The sequence below is a fragment of the Oncorhynchus keta genome, chromosome 22, assembly GCF_023373465.1.
Source record: "Oncorhynchus keta strain PuntledgeMale-10-30-2019 chromosome 22, Oket_V2, whole genome shotgun sequence".
NCBI lineage: Eukaryota > Metazoa > Chordata > Actinopteri > Salmoniformes > Salmonidae > Oncorhynchus > Oncorhynchus keta.
Genome location: NC_068442.1, coordinates 40,141,980 through 40,151,964, shown reverse-complemented (window position 1 = coordinate 40,151,964; position 9,985 = coordinate 40,141,980).

The following is a 9,985-nucleotide window of genomic DNA, read 5'->3' as shown; positions in this document are numbered from 1 at the left end:
ACGTACCAGAGCGTAGCGTACTAGAACATGAAGACCAAGAGCAAGAAGTACCAGAGTATGACATACCAGAGCATGACGTACCAGAGCATGACGTACTAGAGCGTGCGTACCAGAGCATGACGTACCAGAGCACGAAATACCAGAGCGTAGCATACCAGAGCATGACGTACCAGAGCCTGACGTACCGGAGCATGACGTACTAGAGCGTGCGTACCAGAGCATGAAGTACCAGAGCATGACATACCAGAGCATAGCGTACCAGAGCACGAAGTACCAGAGTATGACGTACCAGAGCATGACGTACCAGAACATGACGTATCAGAGTGTGACGTACCAGAGCACGACATTCCAGAGCGTAGCATACCAGAGCATGACGTACCAGAGCCTGACGTACCAGAGCGTAGCGTACCAGAGCATGAAGAACCAGAGCACGACGTACCAGAGCATGACGTACCAGAGAGTGACGAACCAGTGAGTGACGTACCAGAGCATGACATACCAGAGCTTAGCGTACAAGAGCATGAAGTAACAGAGCATGACGTACCAGAGCATAGCATACCAGAGCACGAAGTACCAGAGCATGACGTACCAGAGCGTAGGGTACCAAAGCATAGGGTACCAGAGCATGAAGAACCAGAGCACGACGTACCAGAGAGTGACGAACCAGAGAATGACATACCAGAGCGTGACATACAAGAGTATGATGTACCAGAGCGTAACGTCTAGAGCATGATGTACCAGAACATGACGTACCAGAGCATGACGTACCAGAGCATGACGTACCAGAGAATGACGAACCAGAGAGTGACGTACCAGAGCATGACGAGCCACAGTATGACGTACCAGAGCTTAGCGTACAAGAGCACGAAGTACCAGAGTATGACGTACCAGAGCATGACGTACCAGAGAGTAGACAACCAGAGCATGAAGTACCAGAGAGTGACGTACCAGAGCATGACATACCAGAACATGACGAATCAGAGCGTGACGTACCAGAGCATAGCATACCAGAGCATGACGTACCAGAGCATGACGTACCAGAGCTTAGCGTACAAGAGCATGAAGTACCAGAGCATGACGTACCAGAGAGTAGCATACCAGAGCATGACGTAACAGAGCATGACGTACCAGAGCATAACGTACCAGAGCATGACGTACCAGAGCATGACGTACCAGAACATGACGTATCAGAGCGTGACGTACCAGAGCACGACATTCCAGAGCGTAGCATACCAGAGCATGACGTACCAGAGCCTGACGTACCAGAGCGTAGCGTACCAGAGCATGAAGAACCAGAGCACGACGTACCAGAGCATGACGTACCAGAGAGTGACGAACCAGTGAGTGACGTACCAGAGCATGACATACCAGAGCTTAGCGTACAAGAGCATGAAGTAACAGAGCATGACGTACCAGAGCATAGCATACCAGAGCACGAAGTACCAGAGCATGACGTACCAGAGCGTAGGGTACCAAAGCGTAGGGTACCAGAGCATGAAGAACCAGAGCACGACGTACCAGAGAGTGACGAACCAGAGAATGACATACCAGAGCGTGACATACAAGAGTATGATGTACCAGAGCGTAACGTCTAGAGCATGATGTACCAGAACATGACGAACCAGAGCATGACGTACCAGAGCATGACGTACCAGAGAATGACGAACCAGAGAGTGACGTACCAGAGCATGACGTACCAGAGCCTGACGTACCAGAGCGTAGCGTACCAGAGCATGAAGAACCAGAGCACGACGTACCAGAGCATGACGTACCAGAGAGTGACGAACCAGTGAGTGACGTACCAGAGCATGACATACCAGAGCTTAGCGTACAAGAGCATGAAGTAACAGAGCATGACGTACCAGAGCATAGCATACCAGAGCACGAAGTACCAGAGCATGACGTACCAGAGCGTAGGGTACCAAAGCGTAGGGTACCAGAGCATGAAGAACCAGAGCACGACGTACCAGAGAGTGACGAACCAGAGAATGACATACCAGAGCGTGACATACAAGAGTATGATGTACCAGAGCGTAACGTCTAGAGCATGATGTACCAGAACATGACGAACCAGAGCATGACGTACCAGAGCATGACGTACCAGAGAATGACGAACCAGAGAGTGACGTACCAGAGCATGACGAGCCACAGTATGACGTACCAGAGCTTAGCGTACAAGAGCACGAAGTACCAGAGTATGACGTACCAGAGCATGACGTACCAGAGAGTAGACAACCAGAGCATGAAGTACCAGAGAGTGACATACAAGAGTATGATGTACCAGAGCATGATGTACCAGAACATGACGAACCAGAGCATGACGTACCAGAGCATAGCATACCAGAGCATGACGTACCAGAGCATGCCGTACCAGAGCTTAGCGTACAAGAGCATTAAGTACCAGAGCATGACGTACCAGAGCATACCAGAGCATGACGTACCAGAGCCTGACGATGTACCAGAGCGTAGCGTACCAGAGCATGAAGAACCAGAGCACGACGTACCAGAGCATGACGTACCAGAGAGTGACGAACCAGTGAGTGACGTACCAGAGCATGACATACCAGAGCTTAGCGTGACAAGAGCATGAAGTAACAGAGCATGACGTACCAGAGCATAGCATACCAGAGCATGACGTACCAGAGTACCAGAGCATGACGTACCAGAGCGTAGGGTACCAGAGCATGAGGGTACCAGAGCATGAAGAACCAGAGCATAACGACGTATGACCAGAGAGAACATGACGAACCAGAGAATGACATACCAGAGCGTGACATACAAGAGCATGATGTACCAGAGCCTGTAACGTCTAGAGCATGATGTACCAGAACATGACGAACCAGAGCATGACGTACCAGAGCATGACGTACCAGAGAATGACGAACCAGAGAGTGACGTACCAGAGCATGACATACCAGAGCCTGACGTACCAGAGCGTAGCGTACCAGAGCATGAAGAACCAGAGCACGACGTACCAGAGCATGACGTACCAGAGAGTGAAGAACCAGTGAGTGACGAGAGTGACGAACCAGAGCATGACATACCAGAGCTTAGCATACAAGAGCATGAAGAGTAACAGAGCATGACGTACCAGAGCATAGCATACCAGAGCACGATGTACCAGAGCATGACGTACCAGAGCATGCGAGCCACAGTATGGTACCAAAGCGTAGGTTACCAGAGCATGAAGAACCAGAGCATGACGTACCAGAGAGTAGACAACCAGAGCATGAAGTACCAGAGAGTGACATACAAGAGTATGATGTACCAGAGCGTAACGTCTAGAGCATGATGTACCAGAACATGACGAACCAGAGCATGACGTACCAGAGCATGACGTACCAGAGAATGACGAACCAGAGAGTGACGTACCAGAGCATGACGAGCCACAGTATGACGTACCAGAGCTTAGCGTACAAGAGCACGAAGTACCAGAGTATGACGTACCAGAGCATGACGTACCAGAGAGTAGACAACCAGAGCATGAAGTACCAGAGAGTGACGTACCAGAGCATGACATACCAGAACATGACGAATCAGAGCGTGACGTACCAGAGCATAGCATACCAGAGCATGACGTACCAGAGCATGCCGTACCAGAGCTTAGCGTACAAGAGCATTAAGTACCAGAGCATGACGTACCACAGAGTAGCATACCAGAGCATGACGTAACAGAGCATGACGTACCAGAGCATAACGTACCAGAGCATGACGTACCAGAGCATGACGTACCAGAACATGACGTATCAGAGCGTGACGTACCAGAGCACGACATTCCAGAGCGTAGCATACCAGAGCATGACGTACCAGAGCCTGACGTACCAGAGCGTAGCGTACCAGAGCATGAAGAACCAGAGCACGACGTACCAGAGCATGACGTACCAGAGAGTGACGAACCAGTGAGTGACGTACCAGAGCATGACATACCAGAGCTTAGCGTACAAGAGCATGAAGTAACAGAGCATGACGTACCAGAGCATAGCATACCAGAGCACGAAGTACCAGAGCATGACGTACCAGAGCGTAGGGTACCAAAGCGTAGGGTACCAGAGCATGAAGAACCAGAGCACGACGTACCAGAGAGTGACGAACCAGAGAATGACATACCAGAGCGTGACATACAAGAGTATGATGTACCAGAGCGTAACGTCTAGAGCATGATGTACCAGAACATGACGAACCAGAGCATGACGTACCAGAGCATGACGTACCAGAGAATGACGAACCAGAGAGTGACGTACCAGAGCATGACGAGCCACAGTATGACGTACCAGAGCTTAGCGTACAAGAGCACGAAGTACCAGAGTATGACGTACCAGAGCATGACGTACCAGAGAGTAGACAACCAGAGCATGAAGTACCAGAGAGTGACGTACCAGAGCATGACATACCAGAACATGACGAATCAGAGCGTGACATACCAGAGCATAGCATACCAGAGCATGACGTACCAGAGCATGCCGTACCAGAGCTTAGCGTACAAGAGCATTAAGTACCAGAGCATGACGTACCACAGAGTAGCATACCAGAGCGTGACGTAACAGAGCATGACATATCAGAGTGTGACATGTACCAGAACATGACATATCAGAGCGTGAGCAGAGCGTAGCAAACCAGAGCATGAAGAACCAGAGCACCAGACGTACCAGAGAGTGAAGAACCAGAGCATGACGAGCCACAGCATGACGTACCAGAGCTGAGCGTGACAAACCAGAGCATTAGAGTACCAGAGCATGACGTACCACAGAGTAGCATACAGAGCATGACGTACCAGAGCATGACGTATCAGAGCATAGCATTACCAGAGCACGAAGTACCAGAGTATGACGTACCAGAGCATAACGACATATCAGAGCATGACGTACCAGAACATGACGTATCAGAGCACGACGTACCAGAGCGTAGCATACCAGAGCATGACGACCAGAGCCTGACGTACCAGAGCGTAGCGTACCAGAGCATGAAGAACCAGAGCATGACGTACCAGAGCATGACGTACCAGAGAGTGACGAACCAGAGCATGACGAACCAGAGCATGACATTCCAGAGCATGACGTAGCCACAGCATGACGTACCAGAGCTTAGCGTACAAGAGCATTAAGTACCAGAGCATGACGTACCAGAGCGTAGCATACCAGAGCATGACGTACCAGAGCCTGACGTACCAGAGCGTAGCGTACCAGAGCATGAAGAACCAGAGCACGACGTACCAGAGAGTGACGAACCAGAGCATGACGAGCCACAGCATGACGTACCAGAGCTTAGCGTACAAGAGCATTAAGTACCAGAGCATGACGTACCACAGAGTAGCATACCAGAGCATGTCGTACCAGAGCATGACGTATCAGAGCATAGCGTACCAGAGCATGAAGAACCAGAGCACGACGTACCAGAGCATGACGTACCAGAGAGTGACGAACCAGAGAGTGACGAACCAGAGCATGACATTCCAGAGCATGACGAGCCACAGCATGACGTACCAGAGCTTAGCGTACAAGAGCATTAAGTACCAGAGCATGACGTACCACAGAGTAGCATACCAGAGCATGACGTACCAGAGCATGACGTATCAGAGCATAGCATTACCAGAGCACGAAGTACCAGAGTATGACGTACCAGAGCATAACGTACCAGAGCATGACGAACCAGAACATGACGTATCAGAGCGTGACGTACCAGAGCGTAGCATACCAGAGCATGACGTACCAGAGCCTGACGTACCAGAGCGTAGCGTACCAGAGCATGAAGAACCAGAGCACGACGTACCAGAGCATGACGTACCAGAGAGTGACGAACCAGAGAGTGACGAACCAGAGCATGACATTCCAGAGCATGACGAGCCACAGCATGACGTACCAGAGCTTAGCGTACAAGAGCATTAAGTACCAGAGCATGACGTACCACAGAGTAGCATACCAGAGCATGACGTACCAGAGCATGACGTATCAGAGCATAGCGTACCAGAGCATGAAGAACCAGAGCACGACGTACCAGAGCATGACGTACCAGAGAGTGACGAACCAGAGAGTGACGAACCAGAGCATGACATTCCAGAGCATGACGAGCCACAGCATGACGTACCAGAGCTTAGCGTACAAGAGCATTAAGTACCAGAGCATGACGTACCACAGAGTAGCATACCAGAGCATGACGTACCAGAGCATGACGTATCAGAGCATAGCATTACCAGAGCACGAAGTACCAGAGTATGACGTACCAGAGCATAACGTACCAGAGCATGACGAACCAGAACATGACGTATCAGAGCGTGACGTACCAGAGCGTAGCATACCAGAGCATGACATACCAGAGCCTGACGTACCAGAGCGTAGTGTACCAGAGCATGAAGAACCAGAGCACGACGTACCAGAGCATGACATACCAGAGAGTGACGAACCAGAGAGTGACGAACCAGAGCATGACATTCCAGAGCATGACGAGCCACAGCATGACGTACCAGAGCTTAGCGTACAAGAGCATTAAGTACCAGAGCATGACGTACCACAGAGTAGCATACCAGAGTGTGACGTACCAGAGCACGACATATCAGAGCGTAGCGTACCAGAGCATGAAGAACCAGAGCACGACGTACCAGAGAGTGACGAACCAGAGCATGACGAGCCACAGCATGACGTACCAGAGCTTAGCGTACAAGAGCATTAAGTACCAGAGCATGACGTACCACAGAGTAGCATACCAGAGCATGACGTACCAGAGCATGACGTATCAGAGCATAGCATTACCAGAGCACGAAGTACCAGAGTATGACGTACCAGAGCATAACGTACCAGAGCATGACGAACCAGAACATGACGTATCAGAGCGTGACGTACCAGAGCGTAGCGTACCAGAGCATGAAGAACCAGAGCACGACGTACCAGAGAGTGACGAACCAGAGCATGACGAGCCACAGCATGACGTACCAGAGCTTAGCGTACAAGAGCATTAAGTACCAGAGCATGACGTACCACAGAGTAGAGAGCATACCAGAGCATGACGTACCAGAGCATGACGTATCAGAGCATAGCATTACCAGAGCACGAAGTACCAGAGTATGACGTACCAGAGCATAACGTACAAGAGCATGACGTACCAGAGCATGACGTACCACAGAGTATCAGAGCATGAGCATTACCATAGCACGAAGTACCAGAGTATGACGTACCAGAGCATAACGTACCAGAGCATGACGAACCAGAACATGACGTATCAGAGCGTGACGTACCAGAGCGTAGCATACCAGAGAATGACGTACCAGAGCCTGACGTACCAGAGCGTAGCGTACCAGAGCATGAAGAACCAGAGCACGACGTACCAGAGCATGACGTACCAGAGAGTGACGAACCAGAGAGTGACGAACCAGAGCATGACATTCCAGAGCATGACGAGCCACAGCATGACGTACCAGAGCTTAGCGTACAAGAGCATTAAGTACCAGAGCATGACGTACCACAGAGTAGCATACCAGAGCGTGACGTACCAGAGCATGACATATCAGAGTGTGACGTACCAGAGCACGACATATCAGAGCGTAGCGTACCAGAGCATGAAGAACCAGAGCACGACGTACCAGAGAGTGACGAACCAGAGCATGACGAGCCACAGCATGATGTACCAGAGCTTAGCGTACAAGAGCATTAAGTACCAGAGCATGACGTACCACAGAGTAGCATACCAGAGCATGACGTACAAGAGCATGACGTATCAGAGCATAGCATTACCAGAGCACGACATACAAGAAAGAGTATGATGTACCAGAGCGTAACGTCCAGAGCATGACGTACCAGAACATGGCGTATCAGAGAGTGACGTACCAGAGCATGACGTACCACAGCATGACATAGCAGAGAATAACGTACAAGTACGTAGCGTACAAGAGCTTGACGTATGAGAAATGACGTAACAGAGCATGACATACCAGAGCATGAAGTACCAGAGCATAACGTACCAGAGCATGACGTACCAGAGCGTAGCGTACCAGAGCATGAAGTACCAGAGCATGACGTACCAGAGCACGACGTACCAGAGCATAGCGTACCATAGCATGGTGTACCAGAGCACGACGTACCAGAGAGTGACATACCAGAGAGTGACATACCAGAGAGTGACATACCAGAGAGTGACATACTAGAGCGTGACGTACCCGAGCATGACATACAAGAGTGAGACATACAAGAGTATGATATACCAGAGCGTAGCGTCCAGAGCATGACATACCAGAACATGACGTATCAGAGTGTGATGTACCAGAGCATGACGTACCAGAACATAGCATACCAGAGCATGATGTACCAGAGCATGACATACAAGAGCTTGATGTACCAGAGCATGATGTACGAGAAATGACGAAACAGAGCATGACATACCAGAGCATGACGTACCAGAGCATGACGTACCAGAGCGTAGGACACCAGAGCATGACGAACCAGAGCATGACGTACTAGAGCGTAGCGTACCAGAGCATGACGTACCAGAGCGTAGCGTACCAGAGCATGACGAACCAGAGCATGACGTACTAGAGCGTAGCGTACCACCGCATGAAGTACCAGAGTATGATGAATCAGAGCATGACGTAAGAAGGGGAAGGTCCCCCTTCTTACCTTGAGATGTGAAAGCTGTCTCCTGTCATCTTCCAGCTGCCTCTTTTTGTTCTCGACCTCTATCTGCCACTTCCTCTTCTCCTGTTGGTGCATAGGGAAAACACAGATTAGAGATGATATGATCACCCCAATAAACAGTGGCAACCCCTGTAGGTTCCTGTTGCTCAGTGGATTGGGGCATAGTGCCAGCAACACTGGAATCGTCTCCGTTTTCTAGTAAACAGTGACATAACAGTGAGTAACCATTATGGCACTAAATTCCCAGTGCAACTGATATTTGGCCTCATTTCGTTTGTGTCTTGGACTCCTCAGCTGGAATAAATATGTAAAAACTCAAACTTTCATCTACTAAAGACCAGTACTAACCATATTCAAGTGTGTACAGAAATATACAAGAATACTTTTTATTCTTGCGTGTATTTACAGAGAGGCTACTGTCCAGACTGTCCATTCAATCTCCTCAGTAAATACAATCTACCACAGATCATAGCAATAGAGAAATGAAAGGTCCACACTGTTAGAAGAGCTACACTCCTGACACAGACCCTGTGGCTGTAGTGGCCAACTACAGATATAAGATTTACTAGGCCATTCCACCCTAGTACAGAGGAAACCATAAACATTCTCCTCCTGAAGAGCTGTCCTGCTCAACAGTTACATACTTTGGCATGTGCTGTGTCACAGTGTCCCTCCTTCAGGCTTGGTATTTTGATATGAAAGAGTTGTTTGAAAGGGCATTCTAGGCTGAATTTCATACAGTGCTGGATAAGGTGACTAATCTAAATCAATATGTGCTCTATGTTGAGTATACAGACGGTTTGCTGGATAGAAATTGTTTACTTGAGGTTATAGGAACACATGGCATGACTCTCTTATACCCCAAGATGACTTGGACTAATTCAAGTCCTTATATTCAACCTCCCAAACACACACGCATGCACATGAACAGATGCACGCAACACACACACACACACACACACACACACACACACACACACACACACACACACACACACACACACACACACACACACACACACACACACACACACACACACACACACACACACACACACACACACACACACACACACCTTTATTTGAATCCACCAATCATATAACATCAAGACGGATTCAAACATTTAAAAGGACACATTAGGATACAAAAAGCACCTTGTCCATCCACACAGCTAGGCTGCCCTTAACGGCTGAAACAGAGCAGTACCTTGCCGGTTACTTTGCCATAGTCTGAGACAGGCGTGCCATCTGAAGGCCACATACCGTAAGCCTATGTACGTGGCCGAGACTGACAAATATCAGCGCCACCAACTTGCACTTATATCCCAGGCTGTTCAAGCGCGATACAAGGGCCTGGAATTTAAGAA